General features: G+C 46.9%; 1 pseudogene; it reads right to left on the bottom strand.

The window, feature by feature from the left end:
• LOC119283916 overlaps positions 1-17,484 on the bottom strand; it is a 166,534-nt pseudogene that overhangs the window by 114,406 nt on the left and 34,644 nt on the right.

Genomic DNA, 17,484 nt, shown 5'->3' with positions numbered 1-17,484 from the left:
AACTTCTGTGCTTGGTGGAAAAGAAGCGAAAAAAGGTATGCTCGCTTGCTATCTTGTTTTCTGCCGCGGACTGGGATCGCTCACCAGCTAAGCCCTCTAGAAAAAAGTTGGAGCAACATTGTATGAGAACATATTACCCATCTTCGAGGACAAGGGGCGGAACAACCTCTCGATCTACTTACTCCAGCTCAGGACGGGCGTCATCGTCTAGGCGCGACTTCTTGTATTGATCTCCCCTATGCCTAGGATGTTGTCTAGGCCAAGAGCCATAGTTAGTTGCTGTTTCCATTTGGTTCTTCTTTCTCGTTGTTGATACCGGCAAGACCCAGCTAGATGATGATGTCTGCTGGTTGGTAGTGAGAGGACTCTTAGTACCCGCAAAAAAGGGCGCTGGTGAAAAAAACAATCATTTGATTTAGTTTCTTGCTCTCCCTTAGCAGCGGGTAAGGAGTCTATCTATCTGTCTAGCTTTGGTAGATTTCCTGCAACGCAATTCAAAAACGGAAATTCCATGAATCCCTGAGGTGGATAAGTCCGACGACTCAGCAGCAGTGCGGAATTGAGTTTCTGGTCCGGTGGATCTGATCTATGGTTAGGGGGCAATACATACCAAAAGGTTCGAAGAAGGAAGGCGCGGTATATAACCAACCCACCCATAGTCGGTCTAACTGCTGAGAGAGAAAAGTGTTTTTCTTTCCCTAAGAGTCCTCGAGTACACACAGCTATTGCAGATCCTTTGCGAGATCAGGATTTTTGATTCATAATTTAGAATCAATCCATGTTAGGTCAACATCGAGATAGAGCATCTCAGTTGGCTCTGTCAAGGAAGTGAAACAGGCATTCCTAGGTTGAGGTTACCATTGGATTGATCCCCAGTCAGGCCTCCGATTCCAAGGAGTTGATTCAGCAAGTTCCCCGCACTACCCCGCGGGAAGTCTAATCGGATCAATCGATGGTTCCGCAATGAGTAGTCGAATACACATTGAGGGGGCTTGCCTCCTCCTTCCCGCTCACACCTTCATTCTTTTCCTCCTCTGATCTTAGAAAGCATACTAAACTTCACTCCAATCTTTCTCCATAGCAACAAGAGCAGCTCTATCTATCGGCCCTTGATGAGTAAGCTTAGCTATACCGCTTAGGTTGCAAAGCAGCAAGCTCCCTTCTAATGCATTATTGCTTGGAGCCTTCTCGCTTAGTAAGCCACCTTCGGCCCTTCCTCCTTCTTACTCTGTTTGGTATTTGCTCGCGGGTTTGTTTCTAGGTTCTTTCGTTCTTGGTTGGCTCTCTCTATTGTTGTTTGTAGATCGTGCGTCCTGCGCATTGATCTGGCAGCGAGACCCGCCCTGGTTGTAAAGCGAAGCGAGCTGTCCTTCCTTTCATTCGTTGCTTTGTCTTCGGTTTGTTTTTAAACTCGACCTTCTATCGGGACTGTGGTGACGAACCTTACTCCCATTGGTCAAGTGGTTGACCCGTCTGTCCAATAAGTTTACTAAGTGAATGGGAATCCTATAGTTTGACCAGCCTGGGAAGAGTAGTTAGAGGAATTTCACTAATATGGAGCTATTTATATCGGCTTTCTTTCCTAACTAAGGAAAAGAGAGACATGCGAGTTCGACTCTCGTTCTATCCATGTTCAGCAGTCCCTTTCCATCTTGGTACTATTGATGGCAGTACCGCCCAACTACGGGATGCTTGAAAGTCGATGTATCAGTAGTGTTCCCAAGAGTAGCATCGAGCCTTGAAACGGCAAGCCATGCTTTAAGCTAAGTCAGTATGGATCTAATTGATTGCTAAACTGAAGGAACAATCTCTATCGAAGATTCTCATTCTGAAGTAGGTGCCTAACTCTGGAAGGATGGACGAGGTCATACCTATTTGAATTGAGAACATCTATAACACTTGTTTTTGAGTGGGGAAGGAAAATAATCACACAAACGAACAACCATCTAACCGTCAGTCTGAACTCCCAGGATCAGTCCATCAGTAAGAAAATGCTTCCGTTTCGGTCATTCAGCAGTGGAATTGAATAGTTCGATGGTATTGATCGTCCAACCATTGATCGGAATGTCTATCGTGATAAACCATGTAATTTTATAAGCTAAGCAGATGAGGCAACAAAGAACCTAACCGTACTCTCTGATTGACTTCATCAGAAGATTCCTATGGTCTGGTTTACCTTTCTTCTTTCCTTGCAACCTTGGATCGATATGGTTCATTCATGGGCTATGCTCTTTCAATGGTTGACAGAAGAGAGGGACGGGCAAGGATGATCAGACTACTTGGTTTGGTTCGTCAGAGGTATTAAAAAAACCTTCTTTCTAGTCTTTTGTTTCTTGTCGCCACTTTAACAGGTCCCGCTGCAATTAGAGCGTAAGTTGCGGAGTTTTTTCTGGATTTTTTTGGTGCGCTCTTCCTTTTTTTGAATAGAAAGAAGGGTTCAGTGGGAGGGCAAGGGGTAGTTAAGTTGTAGGTTGGCTCTTGTTTTTTACAGACTTTCTTTTCGGTGTAATTTAATAAGGAAGTAGCAATTGTTCATTTCATTTCATTTCATTTTTTTGCATTGGTAGTTCTTTTTCATTTGAAAGGGCAAAGGGGGGAAGGGAAAGGATTGACCCTCAGGGATCATATTACTCAAGAAGACTTGGGGAAAATAGCAGGATTGGAAAAGTTCAAAGAGACTGAGGAAGACAAATCCATTGTCGAATCTTGCAGAGTGATAACATCGAGTAGTGGGGGCTGGCTTCCACCCTTGAGAGAGCTTGATTTACCAGAAATCCCGCCGAGTCCTAGTGGTCCTAGATTCCACGATAAGTTCCGAGAAATGGAGGAACTGATGCATTCAAAGTTCACAGAATTGCAAGAGGAAAAAAAATCCTTGAAAGAAAAACCAATCAAGACCAGATGTTCCCTATTGTTATCGGGAACGAGACTAAATGTTCGGCCTTAATGAGATGGATCTTGATTCCTCTCCGGCCAGGAAAAGATGCGGCTCCTCTTTGTTCTACTACCTTCATCCTCGCGTGAAGCCGGTTGGCTCACCAAACAAGATATATACTGTTAGAGTCAATTACACCACCGATACTTAAACTTGGCGAGAAAAGTCAGTTTAGTGTCAGAACTTGCGGCATACATTGAACTGGTGTCACAACTTGGCTCGTCGTGCAAATACGGTGCAAAACTCGTTTGTATACGCATGCGGCGCTGACGAGGCATGATAGCGCGGCATGCGGGCCCATTGTCAAACCGGACAGTGTAGAAGAGGCATGTGGCATGTTTTTTTTTTGCAAAAATACCCTCTAATTTTATTTTTTCGTACGAAAAAACGCCGCAGGACCGACTTGTCCGTCAAAGGCACACGCTTTGTGCCAGCCAACCGATGTGCGCAGCTAGCCAGCCCACCAGGATAACGATTCATGTACTAGAAGGATACCCAGTAATTATATCATTGTATTTAACAACATAATTAATAACTTTAATGCCGACAAAAAGTTGAGGTCATCATGGTTACAACACGGGACCTGCAGGACAAAGGAATTTTGGTGTCTACATAGAATTCTTACTGTTTATGTGTACATTCGGCTGCGCTCATGGGCGAAAAATGGACTGCAATTAGTGCGGCCCATCTTCAACATGTGTTTTGTTTTTGGAAAATGATTAGAATTACCAGGCCGATTTTACGCCTCACGTCCGCCGCGTCGAGAGCCACCCACGTGTCGGAATAGTCCCACGCACAGCAACTCGTAGGATTTTGCAACATCGCCCATGTTTCAGAAACATGGGAATGTTGCAGTGACAACACAACGGTGCGGCGATGTAGGTGCCCTATGGATGAATATGCAAGCATACGTTTCATGCTTGTTTGAGTAATAGCAAGGAGAAAAAAAAATCACGACATAATCTCGGTTCCACAAAAAATTATGCAACACAACCTGTGTTACAAAGATCTTCTGCAACATAACCTCTACAAATAGAAAAAAAAACCACAACACAACCTATGTTTCAAAAGTGGCAAAAGTGAAGGACGACGCTGGGCACTAGATTTTCTCAATATCTGACGGTTCGCGAGGCGGCGGATCTTTTTAAATGATCCGACGTCTGACTCGTAGCACATCCCCTTGTTTCTATTTCATTTTTTGAAAATTGTTAAAAATATGTGAATCCCATGTATATAATGGACTTACTTTAATATTTCTATTCAATATGAAAACACTTTTTAAAATTATACAAACATTTGTATAATTCGTAATTTAATTTATGGATTTTTGTTAAATTAATAGGTTGGCATTTTTTGGAATTACATGAGCATATTTTTGTGTAATTTATTTATTTATATGTATATTATTTATAATTAGAATTTACATATTTTTCACAAATTTCTAAAAAAACACAGTATGTTTTAGCCCATGAGCGTGGTGTGTTAGTGACAAAAATGATAAAAAAATTCGAGTAAGGATCAAATGAATGTGGATGCAGTGTCCGCCTCATCTTTTTTTTTTTTGCCCCAAGTCACAGATTTGAACCCCCACGGCAGCATTTTTTTTGTATTAGTACAATTCTTAATTTATGTTGTTTAAGGAAAAGTTATAAAAAATGTGTATCCACCTAGGTTGTCAAATGGTGTAGCACTAGGGTTGCTAACGGAGCTAGTGGGATGACTCAAAGTCGCCAGTTCAAATCTTCGTTGGTGCAATTTTCCATTCTAATATAAAACTTGGGGTACAGTTGGCTCCCGCACCTATCAGGGTCATTTTTGTCCGAAAAAATAGAAGTCAAGAGTGTCTTCGCAAAAAAACACGCACAAGCCTGGTCTACACCGCCCGGTCACTGATAACGGGCCTCCATGCCACGCTGTCACGCCTCGTCAGCGCCTCATGCGTCTTCAAACGAGTTTTGCACCGTATTTGCATGCCCGAGCCAAGTTGTGGCACCAGTTCAATGTATGCCGCAAGTTCTGACACTAAAGTGAGTATTCTTGCCAAGTTAAAGCACCGGTGATGTAATTGACTCATACTGTTAAATCATTGGTAACCATGCCTAACTGTCGGGCATCTAAGCTATCGGCCAAGGCAAGTAAGAGCTGTTCAAGAGTTGGGGGCATATCTTTAGCTCAAGTAGCATCCGCTCCCAAAATGTGAGTTAAGCTTTAAAAAAAAGAAGAAGAGCTACGAGTGGAACAACTTCTTCTATTCCTTGTTGGCCTCCAGCTCCTTCTGTCCCTCAATCCTCTTCTCTGCCCTTTTTTTACTATTATGCGTGGCATGCCCCCTGTTCGTATCTTAACAGGGCAACCTTCTCTTGCAAACAATCCCTTCGTCGCTAACACGGGTAATGCCCCATCCCTTTAATACTACCTTCGAGGAATTTCTCTCGCGTACCTGTAGTGATAAGAGCGCATTCTCTAACAGCTTTGAAGCCGAGGCAGCCATCCTCTTGCCAATCCTAAACAAAAGAAAGAAAAGCCCTACCCGCCTTCATTGGTTGAGTAAGGGGCATTTACCTATCAGTCCTAGTCCTAAGGCGCAATCGGAGCACTTAGCCCAATTACAGCTTGACTCCGTAAATTAGACCTCATTCTCCTAGTCCTATTCCTGATTGTTATTTCGGATTCTGTGCCTAGGTGGTATCTTCTTACTATTGATTCAACCTCTTCGGGCAAACGTTGTCACTTCTTTTATTTAAAAAAAGGGGTATAGAAATACAGTGATCTGATACCTTCTTCCCTTGGTCTGGGTAGGTAGGTTATGTAGGCTACAACTGTTCATAGGTTGTTCGATCGCAAAAGGCCAAATAATCGATTACTAGTATGCCGGATATTGCCAGGAGGCCCTCCCCCCTATGTTTGACTCATCCTAGATGGGTTCACACCTATTGATTCCGGTCAAAGGAAAAAGCTTTTTCACGGCATCCGTCCCATCACACCAATCTACGCCAAGATAAAGAATGCTGGGTTGCTAGGAACAAACCCTGTGATTCAAGGTCTTGCCTAGAATTGCCCTAAGAAAAATGCACCCCATTAATTCATCCCTCTTTAGAGTAGTATAAGTACATCCTCGACTATAGCACGAGTAGAGTCGAGTTCTCATACTAACCTAAGAGCAGATATGCCGAAATATTTCAACGTTCAAGCAGCTAATCAGTAAACGACTTATCCGTAATAGTTTGAAGATTGGCTCGCAACTCAAGTAGCGGCAAGAAAGGAGAGCAAGACTTCCTTTTCTAAAAGAAGAAAGAACTAGACTTCTATAAGAAGATTTTTATAATGGTAGATCGTGGAATATTCATTTATCTTATTAGGTAACTACTTTAACTGCTCTGGAAACTGAACCATCGTGAATAGAACTAGTGCTTAAGGAAGAGTAGGATCTGTTAGCAAGTCATATTCAATCACCCGGTCTTCTCCTTCCTAGCTTTTAGATTTTATGATTCTCTCTTGGATTTTCATACACTTAGCCGTGTACGTATCTTGGCTAAACTCGAACCTATAGTTGATCAATCCATACTTGGTAAAGAATCAAAAAGGTACTTGAAGACGACTTTGAATGAGAGGAGGTTTTCTTTTTACCCCCTAACCTTATTTATATGTCTTCTTTGTTCTTAGTCCCTACTGTCCATTGTAGGATGATTTTTCTAAGGCCTTGAATTCGTTGGCAAGGTGATCAGGGTCCTCTCCCTGGTCCTATCGAACCAGTGACTTCTCTCCTGGGATTGAATATGTTTTGCCTTTCCTCGATGGTTCGGCATTCCTATGTGGGTAGGATTCTCCAGGGATGAGCGGCTTATTTAGCCTATGCGAAGCGCGAAGCATAAGAGAAGAGTGTAGCCAAGCGAGTGTAATACTTGTAGCGAATATAAGTAGTGTCAAAGCCTACACTGGCTTAGCTCCGCAGATGTTTTCAGGACGAAGACGGTGATACGATACCACTCGCCAGTGATGATAAGATTCACTCATAGCATAGCTAGAAGATCCATCCTATTTTCTTTATAGATTTATTTGTTCAAAGAAAATATGCCTAAAAATCATCCAGGGAACCTACTCTTGGTATCCTTTACCACATTCACTTTCCATATTCCCTTTCTTTATTTCAGACGCTATCGTACCTCAGGGAAAATCCAAATTTCTATCAACGATTCCCACCCAACTCTGGAATGACTCTCCCCTCTGTCCCTTAACATATCGAAGGCCTCTTATCCGTCAACTGCACCTTAATAGCTCAGACTTCCGAGCCTTGCTGGATGTTGCAGAAGGGCCAACATCAGAGGATCAATTGAATAACCAACTCTCCCGCCCCGCTGCCGCTACTGCTCGAAAGCCTTTGGATCCCCTACAGGACTGTCATGAGCCCCTACAAGGAGTCAAAATAAAGCCAAAACCAGATGCAGGAAGTGTTGACCTGGATCAATTGAGTGCGAGCCCTTTCATCTTGAGCCGATTCTCCTTATTTTAGAGATGTGGCGAAGGTAAATTGAGCTCTGACCTGTGGGGAAGGAAAAGGCTCTGACGAAGCTCCGGGGATTACAGGAAGGTTTAGGCCTTGTGAGCAGCTCCAAACGGTCACAAAAGAAGATGGTCCTGCCCTTATTTTGGCTTGAGGAGTCGTTTTCTCGCTATCTTCTTCATCTGGATTAGCCTTTTAGTAGCCTAGTAGGTTGTTTGAGTTTCAGGAAAGGAAGAGGTGCTTTCTAAAACAGCCGTTACCACTATGTTTTGTTCTTAATAAGTTCTTTTAGAGCATCGTGACCCACTGTCCGAATAAAGTGTGCGCCTAAGGTGTCATGTGTTTATGAATATACGTATAATAGAAATACTTTCCCAATCCTTATAAGAGGAAAGAAGGGTCCGGCAATAAGCAGTAGAAGAATAACCCGCAGAAGAAGTTTAATCGCTTCTAGAGATCGGAGCCAGACAAAGATAAGACTCCCCGGCGGCACGATTAGGATGATCCAAACGGGTAAAGAATGAGTCAAAACTTGTAAACACCCGGTTTTGGCCTTGTTACTAAGGAGAAATTGACATACTTAGCAAACAGAGATAAAATTATTTCAAAAAGAGATCAGGAAAGAGCCATTTCCCAAGCAAATAAAACAGGAAAGCATGAGGCTCGAAGCCCTTTCTCATTTCGAATTTCGTCTTAGTATCGGTAATGCCCCGCCCAAAAGTATTTCATCGCATCACATGCTAGCTTGGTTGGAAAAGCTCGTTTGCACCTGATGAAGATATGTACCTAGGGTAGGGGCATGGACCTGTCCTAAGTACCCTACCCAAGGACATCCCTAGAAGAAGTCACCTTTCAATCGACTTGGAGGTATCCCACTCGACGGATTCAAGACACTCGACCACGAAGCAATCACTCGACCAAGATCCAACCACTCGACTGCCAGGAGATCTAAAGTCACCCTACACGCAAACGGTCGGTCATTAAGTAGCTTTTATGGTCATCATAGCACTTTGTTAGGGGCGTTACCAGTAACCCCCAGTCTTAATGTACTTTAAACCCTGCATTACTGAGGGCTGGAGGGGCCTGGCGAATTCTATATAAGCCACCCCCTCCTCAGTATCAAGGGTTCGCACCCCTGTTATTCATACACACATAATTCAGTCGACCGCCTCCGGGCACCAAGACGTAGGGCTGTTACTTCCTCCGAGAAGGGCCTGAACTCGTAATCCTCGTGTGCTTACAACTCTTCCATAGCTAAGATCTAGCCTCTCCATACATACCCCCCTACATCACTGTCAGAGTTAGAACCACGACAGTTGGCGCCCACCGTGGGGCTAGGAGTCTTAGCACCTAGTTGGAGAAGTTGCGATTTTTTCCGATCTCTTTGATCATGGTTTCAGATGGAGCTTTAGTGGAGGGCCACGAGATCCGTCTCGGCGTGCTCACGTTCATCGCCGACGACTCCGCTTGGCTTCAGGAGGCTCCACTCGACGTCGACGCGCTCCAGGTCCGCGGGGCGACACACTTTCGCGCATGCGTCCATGGTGTCCTCCTACGGCAGCCGTCGACCCAGTATCGGTCGGCTCCTGTGGCATCTCCCCGCCCTGTTTCTCGCCGGCGCAAGCGCTCTGGTCGGTCGAGGCTTCAGAGGTGGGTGAGGCATGCGGTGGCCCGCCAGTCGGCCACCCCACAAGTCGCGGCAATCGAGCCCGATGAATCCCTCTACGGCCTGTTCGACCTGTCGACTGGCTCCTCAGAGACCGCATCCGAATGCGACAGCAGTGACCCAGCTGCAGAGGTTCTGGTGATCGATGGGCCACACAGTCCTCCCGGTTTCCCCCACGCTGACGGAGGCGCGGATGGGGGCGACCCGTCGCGTCCTCACGAGGAGTATCTACCCGAGCCTCTCACGTCATTGCAGCGGGAGGAGCTTCGCCGCCGGAACATGGATGCACTCCACACTCCTATCGTTGGAGAAACCCCCGAGGCCTGAGCCTTGGAGGACGCGCGCTTCGCTAACTTGGCCGAGCGCACTCGACTGGAGAATCTCCAGCGAATACTCGACGAGCGAGCGCGTCAACGGGCTCCAAAATCCAGTCGACGTCAACTCTTTCCGCCCCCGCAGGTATATCGTACTCCGATTCAGAATTTGGCGGCTGCGGCCCGTATAGCAGAGTCGATTCAGCCCTCCCAGTCAGAGGCTGGCAGAGGCTTGTTGCAAATCAGAGCGTTGCTCCGGGCAGCGGGAGACCAGAATTCCGCTGTTTCTTAGTCGCGGAACAAGATCCAGAGTCGATCCGTTGTAGCGGATACAGTCCAGTCGGCTCACAGCCCAAGATCGCCTCCGAGGCGTGAGGGATGTGGAGACTGGCGTGATCAGTACAGAAGGAATGAGCAGTATGATCACCGATTCGATCGTGATGATCGACGTCGAGTGCCAACCCCTCCCCTGAGGAGTGGATCATATGTGCCTCGACAGCAGGATGACAGACGCCCTCATAGTGTTGGGCGGAGAATTCCAGTCGACCCCAGGGAACCAGGCTTTGATGCGAGATCCATTCTCATTCAAGGTTTGGTCGACAGGAATAGAGCTCGTCGAGAAGGCCACGACAGAGATGCGCCTACCAGTAGCAGAGTATATGTTTCAGGGCCGGAGTGTTTCAGTCGAGCCATCAGAGCCGCTGTAATTCCTCCCAACTTCAGGTTGGCGACTGGAGTTAGTAAGTTCACCGGTGAGTCCAAGCCCGATACTTGGCTCGAAGATTACTGCGTGGCTGTCCAGATTGGCGGTGGGAATGATGAGGTAGCCATGAAGCACTTGCCTCTCATGTTAGAAGGCTCGGCCAGAGCGTGGCTGAATCAGTTAGCACCTAGCAGCATTTACACTTGGGAGGATCTCTCCCGAGTGTTTGTCACCACATTTGAAGGAACGTGCAAGCGACCTGCAGGCCTTACGGAATTGCGGTCTTGCGTGCAGAAACCGAATGAAACTCTGAGGGATTACATCCAGAGGTGGATCACATTGCATCACACAGTTGAAAATGTACCAGATCATCAAGCAGTTTGTGCCTTTAAAGAAGGCGTTAAGTACAGAGAATTGAATCTGAAGTTCGGTCAAACCGGAGAGATATCTCTGAATCGGATGATGGAGATTGCCACCAAATACGCTAATGGTGAAGATGAGGATCGACTCCGGAGTGGCAAGCATAAAGTAGTCGCCCAGGAAACCAGAGGAAATTCCAGTCGGAAACGGAAGCGGAAAGCTGAGCCAGCCGCTCCTGGGGAGGCCCTGGCCGTAACCCAGGGAAAATTTAAGGGAAAACCCAAAGGAACTTGGAACCCCAAGAAAGTTAAAGACCAAGATGGAAATGGTGTTTTGGGTCTACCATGTCACATCCACACCAAGAAAGATGAAGAGGGTAAACTCATTTACCCAAAGCATACCACTCGACAGTGTCGGCTTCTGATCCAGCAGTTTCAGGGCAAGCAGTCCAAAGATAAGGAAAAGGAGTCAGACAAAGTTGAGTACAAGGAAGATAGTGACGATGGGTACCCCCAGGTCAATTCCACCCTGATGATTTTTGCTAATGTTGAGAGCAAAAGTCGACTGAAGGTTATTAACCGTTTGGTAAATATGGTTGCTTCGGCAACACCCAATTATCTGAAGTGGTCCCAGACTGCCATCACATTCGACCAGTCTGATCACCCTACACACATTGCCAACCCTGGGAGGCAAGCTCTGGTGGTCGACCCAGTTGTCGAAGGCACTCGACTGACCAAAGTCCTAATGGATGGAGGCAGTGGTTTGAACATACTGTATGGAGAAACATTGAAAGGGATGGGCATTCCGATGTCCAGGCTCAGTACCAGTAACATGAGTTTCCACGGAGTCATTCCTGGGAAGAAAGCCAAGTCACTCAGCCAAATTGCTCTTGATGTGGTTTTGGGTGATTCCAAGAATTAGCGCAAGGAAAAGTTGACATTCGAAGTTGTGGATTTCCAAAGTGCTTATCACGCTATTTTGGGCAGGCCAGCTTACGCACACTTCATGGCTCGACCATGTTATGTGTATCTCAAATTGAAGATGCCTGGTCCCAAAGGTGTGATCACTGTTACAGGCAATCGAAAAAAAGCAGAAGAGTGTTTTCAGAAAGGCTCAAAGATTGCTGACGCTCAGATGGCAGTGGTTGAGCTGCAAGAGTATCATAAGATTGCAGATCCAAGTGAGTTGCTACGAGCTAAGAAGCCTGCTTCAGAATCAGCTTTTCAGTCATCTGGTGAAACGAAGGCAGTTCACATTCACCCGACCGATCCAAATGCTGCTCTGACTCACATCTCAACGACGCTCGACTCCAAATAGGAAGAAGCGCTCGTCCAGTTCCTCCGTGAGAACTGGGACATCTTCGCATGGAAGCCTGCTGACATGCCTGGAGTTCCCAGGGGACTGGCTGAGCACCGTCTACAAGTCGACCCAAAATTTAAACCTGTGAAAGAACATCTTCGACGGTCCGCCGTCCAGAATAGGAAGGCCATTGGCGAGGAGGTGGCTCGGCTCTTAGCAGCGGAGTTCATCCGAGAAATTTACCACTCCGAGTGGCTCGCCAATGTTGTCATGGTCCTCAAGAAGGACAAGTCACTTCGCATGTGCATTGATTTCAAGCATATCAATCGGGCCTGCCCGAAAGATAATTTTCCTCTCCCCCGCATCGACCAGATAGTCGACTCGACTGCGGGATGTGAGCGTTTGTCTTTTCTAGACGCCTATTCCGGGTACCATCAGATCCGTCTGTACGGGCCCGACGAGATCAAAACAGCTTTCATCACTCCATTCGGGTGCTTCTGTTATGTCACCATGCCGTTTGGCCTCAAGAATGCCGGAGCCATGTTCATGAGGATGATTCAGAAGTGTTTGCTCACTCAAATCAGTCGGAATGTGGAGGCATACATGGATGATATTGTGGTTAAGTCACGGAAGGGTTCTGACCTGTTGACTGACCTTGCTGAAACCTTTGCCAACCTCAGGAGGTGTGATATCAAGCACAATCCGTCAAAGTGCACATTCGGAGTTCCAGGTGGGAAGTTACTCGGTTTTCTCATTTCCAAACGGGGAATCGACGCCAATCCTGAAAAAATTGGTACTATACTCCGGATGAAACGTCCTGTGCGTGTGCATGACTTCCAGAAGCTTAGAGGATGCTTGGCCGCTTTAAGTCGATTCATCTCTCACCTCGGTGAAAAGGCATTGCCTCTTTACCGACTGATGAAGAAGTCCTACAAGTTCGAGTGGACTCCAGAAGCTGATGCAGTGTTTACAGAGCTCAAAGCTCTGCTCTCCACCCAGCCGGTGCTTGCTGCCCCAATCAGCAAGGAACCTTTGCTGCTTTACATGGCAGCCACAGGACAAGTTGTCAGTACAGTACTTACGGTCGAGCGGGAAGAAGAAGGAAAGGCCTTCAAAGTTCAGCACCCAGTATATTATGTTTCTGAAGTTTTGACTCCTTCAAAGCAAAGATATCCTCAATACCAGAAGCTTGTATATGGGATTTATATGACCACGAAGAAGGTTGCACATTACTTCTCTGATCATTCCATTACAGTCGTCAGCGACGCTCCACTATCAGAGATTTTGCACAACAGAGATGCAACTGGTCGAGTGGCCAAATGGGCGATTGAACTTCTTCCCCTAGATATCAAGTTTGAGGCAAAGAAAGCTGTCAAGTCCCAAGCAAATGCAGATTTCGTCACCGAGTGGATCGAACAGCAACTTCCGACTCAAGTTCACTTGGAGCACTGGACCATGTTCTTCGATGGATCTAAGATGCTGAATGGTTCCGGTGCTGGGGTAGTATTGGTTTTGTTGGGGAACGTAGCAGAAATTCAAAATTTTCCTACGTGTCACCAAGATCTATCTATGGAGAAACTAGCAACGAGGGGAAGGAGAGTGCATCTACATACCCTTGTAGATCGCTAAGCGGAAGCGTTCAAGTGAACGGGGTTGATGGAGTCGTACTCGTCGTGATTCAAATCACCGATGATCCTAGTGCCGAACGGACGGCACCTCCGCGTTCAACACACGTACAGCCCGGTGACGTCTCCCACACCTTGATCCAGCAAGGAGAGAGGGAGAGGTTGAGGAAGACTCCATCCAACAGCAGCACAACGGCGTGGTGGTGATGGAGGAGCGTGGCAATCTAGCAGGGCTTCGCCAAGCACCACGGGAGAGGAGGACGACTTGGGAGAGGGGGAGGGCTGCGCCAGAACTTCGTCTGTAAGTTCCCATGCGTCTCCCCACTATATATAGGGGTGGAGGGGCTGGTTTCTTGCCCTCCAAGTCCATTGGGGCGTTGGCCAAGGTGGGAGGAAAGAAATCCCATCATTTCCTTCCCCACCGATTGTTATCCCCCCTTTTTAGGGATCTTGATCTTATCCCTTCGGGATATGATCTTATTCCTTCTAAGGGGGGATCTTGGTGCGCCTTGACCAGGGGTGTGGGGCCTTGCCCCCACTACCCACGTTCATGTGGGTCCCCCCATGCAGGTGGGCCCCACTCCGGAACCTTCTAGAACCTTCCCGGTACAATACCGAAAAATCCCGAACATTTTCCGGTGGCCAAAATAGGACTTCCCATATATAAATCTTTACCTCCGGACCATTTCGGAACTCCTCGTGACGTCCGGGATCTCATCCGGGACTCCAAACAACATTCGGTAACCACATACAAACTTCCTTTATAACCCTAGCGTCATCGAACCTTAAGTGTGTAGACCCTACGGGTTCGGGAGACATGTAGACATGACCGAGACGTTCTCTGGTCAATAACCAACAGCGGGATCTGGATACCCATGATGGCTCCCACATGCTCCACGATGATCTCATCGGATGAACCACGATGTCAAGGACTTAATCAATCCCGTATTCAATTCCCTTTGTCTATCGGTATGTTACTTGCCCGAGATTCGATCGTCGGTATCCAATACCTTGTTCAATCTCGTTACCGGCAAGTCACTTTAATCATTCCGTAACACATCATCCCGTGATCAACTCCTTGGTCACATTGCGCATATGATGATGTCCTACCGAGTGGGCCCAGAGATACCTCTCCGTTTACACGGAGTGACAAATCCCAGTCTCGATCCGCATAAAACAATAGATACTTTCGGAGATACCTGTAGTGCACCTTTATAGTCACCCAGTTACGTTGTGACGTTTGATACACCCAAAGCACTCCTACGGTATCCAGGAGTTACACGCTCTCATGGTCAAAGGAAGAGATACTTGACATTGGCAAAGCTCTAGCAAACGAACTACACGATCTTTGTGCTAGGCTTAGGATTGGGTCTTGTCCATCACATCATTCTCCTAATGATGTGATCCCGTTATCAACGACATCCAATGTCCATAGCCAGGAAACCATGACTATCTGTTGATCACAACGAGCTAGTCAACTAGAGGCTCACTAGGGACATATTGTGGTCTACGTATTCACACGTGTATTACGATTTCCGGATAATACAGTTATAGCATGAATAAAAGACAATTATCATGAACAAGGAAATATAATAATAACACTTTTATTATTGCCTCTAGGGCATATTTCCAACAGGTTTCCCCCCGAGGAGATAAGCTCAGATATGTTCTCCAGATTCACTTTGATTCCTCCAATAACGAAGCAGAATATGAAGCACTTTTGTATGGGTTGAGCATGGCCATTTCACTCGGCGTCCGTCGCCTCATGGTCTATGGCGACTCAGATTTGGTGGTTAATCAGGTGATGAAGGAGTGAGACGTCAGAAGTCCAGCTATGACTGGTTATTGCAATGCAGTGAGAAGGTTAGAGAAGAAATTTGAGGGGTTAGAGCTTCATCACATCCCCCGACTGAAAAATCAAGCGGCTGATGATTTGGCAAAGATAGGCTCCAAGAGAGAAGCCATCCCCAGCAATTTGTTTTTGGAACACATCCACTCGCCATCAGTCCAAGAAGATCCTTTTACAGATGAAGCCCCGTAGCCAAAGAGTGCCACAGATCCGACTGAATTTGAAATTCCGGCAGTGGTCAACCTAATCATGGAAGTTTTGGCAATCACCCCCGACTGGATGATACCATACATCGCGTATATCCTGAGAAAGGAACTCCCGGAGGACAAAGAAGAGGCTCGACAGATCGTCCGTCGATCCAAGGCCTTTATAGTCATAAAGGGATAGTTGTATAGAGAAAGCGCGACTGAAAGTCGGTCAGAAGTGTATAACACCAGAAGAAGGTCAGATAATCCTTGATGATATCCACTCGGGGACCTGTGGTCATCATGCGTCCTCTCGGACCATTGCGGCTAAAGCATACCGAGCGGGATTTTACTGGCCAAGAGCGAATGAAATGGCAAAAGAGATAGTCGACAAGTGTGAAGGGTGCCAGTTCTACTCCAACATGTCACACAAGTATGCATCAGCTCTGAAGACCATTCCACTCGTCTGGCCCTTCGCTGTTTGGGGACTGGACATGGTTGGCCCATTGAGAACAGGCAGGAGCGGTTTCACACATGTGCTTGTGGCAATCGACAAGTTTACCAAATGGATTGAAGCTAAGCCTATCAAGAATCTTGATGCTTGCAATACTATCAGTTTCGTCAGGGAGTTAACATTCAGATATGGAGTCCCACATAGCATCATCACCGACAATGGGTCAAACTTTGATTCAGACAAGTTCAGAGCTTTTTGCGCCTCTCAAGGCACACGAGTCGACTACGCATCGGTCGCCCACCCCCAGTCGAATGGACAAGCAGAAAGGGAAAATGGTCTGATTCTCAAAGGACTAAAGCCTCGGCTGATGCGTGATCTCAAGCACGCAGCAGGCGCTTGGGTCGACGAGCTTCCGTCAGTTCTGTGGGGATTGAGGACCACCCTGAATTGGTCGACTGGAAGAACTCCGTACTTTCTGGTTTACGGAGCGGAAGCAGTCCTGCCGAGTGATCTACTTCACAATGCACCCCGAGTCGAGCTTTATACCGAAGATGAAGCAGAACAAGCCCGGCAAGACGCAGTCGACCTCCTCGAAGAAGAAAGAGAAATGGCTATGATCCGATCGACCATTTATCAGCAAGACTTGTGTCGATTCCATGCTAGAAATGTGAAGAGTCGAGCCTTCCAAGAAGGAGATTTGGTCCTCCGAATGGATCAACAGAAACCACACAAGCTCGCTCCTACTTGGGAAGGTCCCTTCATCGTCACCAGAGTCCTCCACAATGGAGCGTATCACCTTTACAATGTCGATCGCCAGATCGATGAGCCACGAGCTTGGAATGCGGAACTGCTCCACCCCTTTTACACTTGAATTCTCACTCGGATGAGATGTAATAAGAAAAACTTCTGTAGTCTATTTATCAAAGACAAGAGTGTTACAATTTTTCCTATAATTGTTGTCGCCTTTGTTTGCGTGTGAAATCCCCCAGTGGGTGGCTTAGCTGCGAATCTGTTTCGCCTAAGTTTGTAAAAAAAATCCTACCGAGTGGTGAGCCAGACTCCCACTCGGAGGCTTAGCCGCAGCCCAGTGCTCGCCTAAGTATTTAAAAATCTTATCCAGTGGTGAGCCAGACTCCCACTGGGAGGCTTAGCTGCAGCCCAGTGCTCGCCTAAGTATTTAAAAATCCTACCGAGTGGTGAGCCAGACTCCCACTCGGAGGCTTAGCTGCAGCCCAGTGCTCGCCTAAGTGTTTAAAAATCCTACCGAGTGGTGAGCCAGACTCCCACTCGGAGGCTTAGCTGCAGCCCAGTGCTCGCCTAAGTCTTTAAAAATCCTATTGAGTGGTGAGCCAGACTCCCACTCGGAGGCTTAGCTGCAGCCCAGTGCTCGCCTAAGTGTTTAAAAATCCTACCGAGTGGAGAGCAAACCTCCCACTCGGAGGCTTAGCTGCAGCCCAATGCTCGCCTAAGTGTTTAAAAATCCTACCGAGTGGAGAGCAAACCTCCCACTCGGAGGCTTAGCTGCAGTCCAGTCCTCGCCTAAGTTTGAAAAATCCTAGCGAGTGGAGAGCAGACCTCCCACTCGGGGGCTTA

The sequence above is a fragment of the Triticum dicoccoides genome, chromosome 4A (assembly GCF_002162155.2).
Source record: "Triticum dicoccoides isolate Atlit2015 ecotype Zavitan chromosome 4A, WEW_v2.0, whole genome shotgun sequence".
NCBI lineage: Eukaryota > Viridiplantae > Streptophyta > Magnoliopsida > Poales > Poaceae > Triticum > Triticum dicoccoides.
The sequence above is the reverse complement of the archived record's forward strand: the minus strand, read 5'-3'. Positions and strand labels throughout refer to the sequence as shown.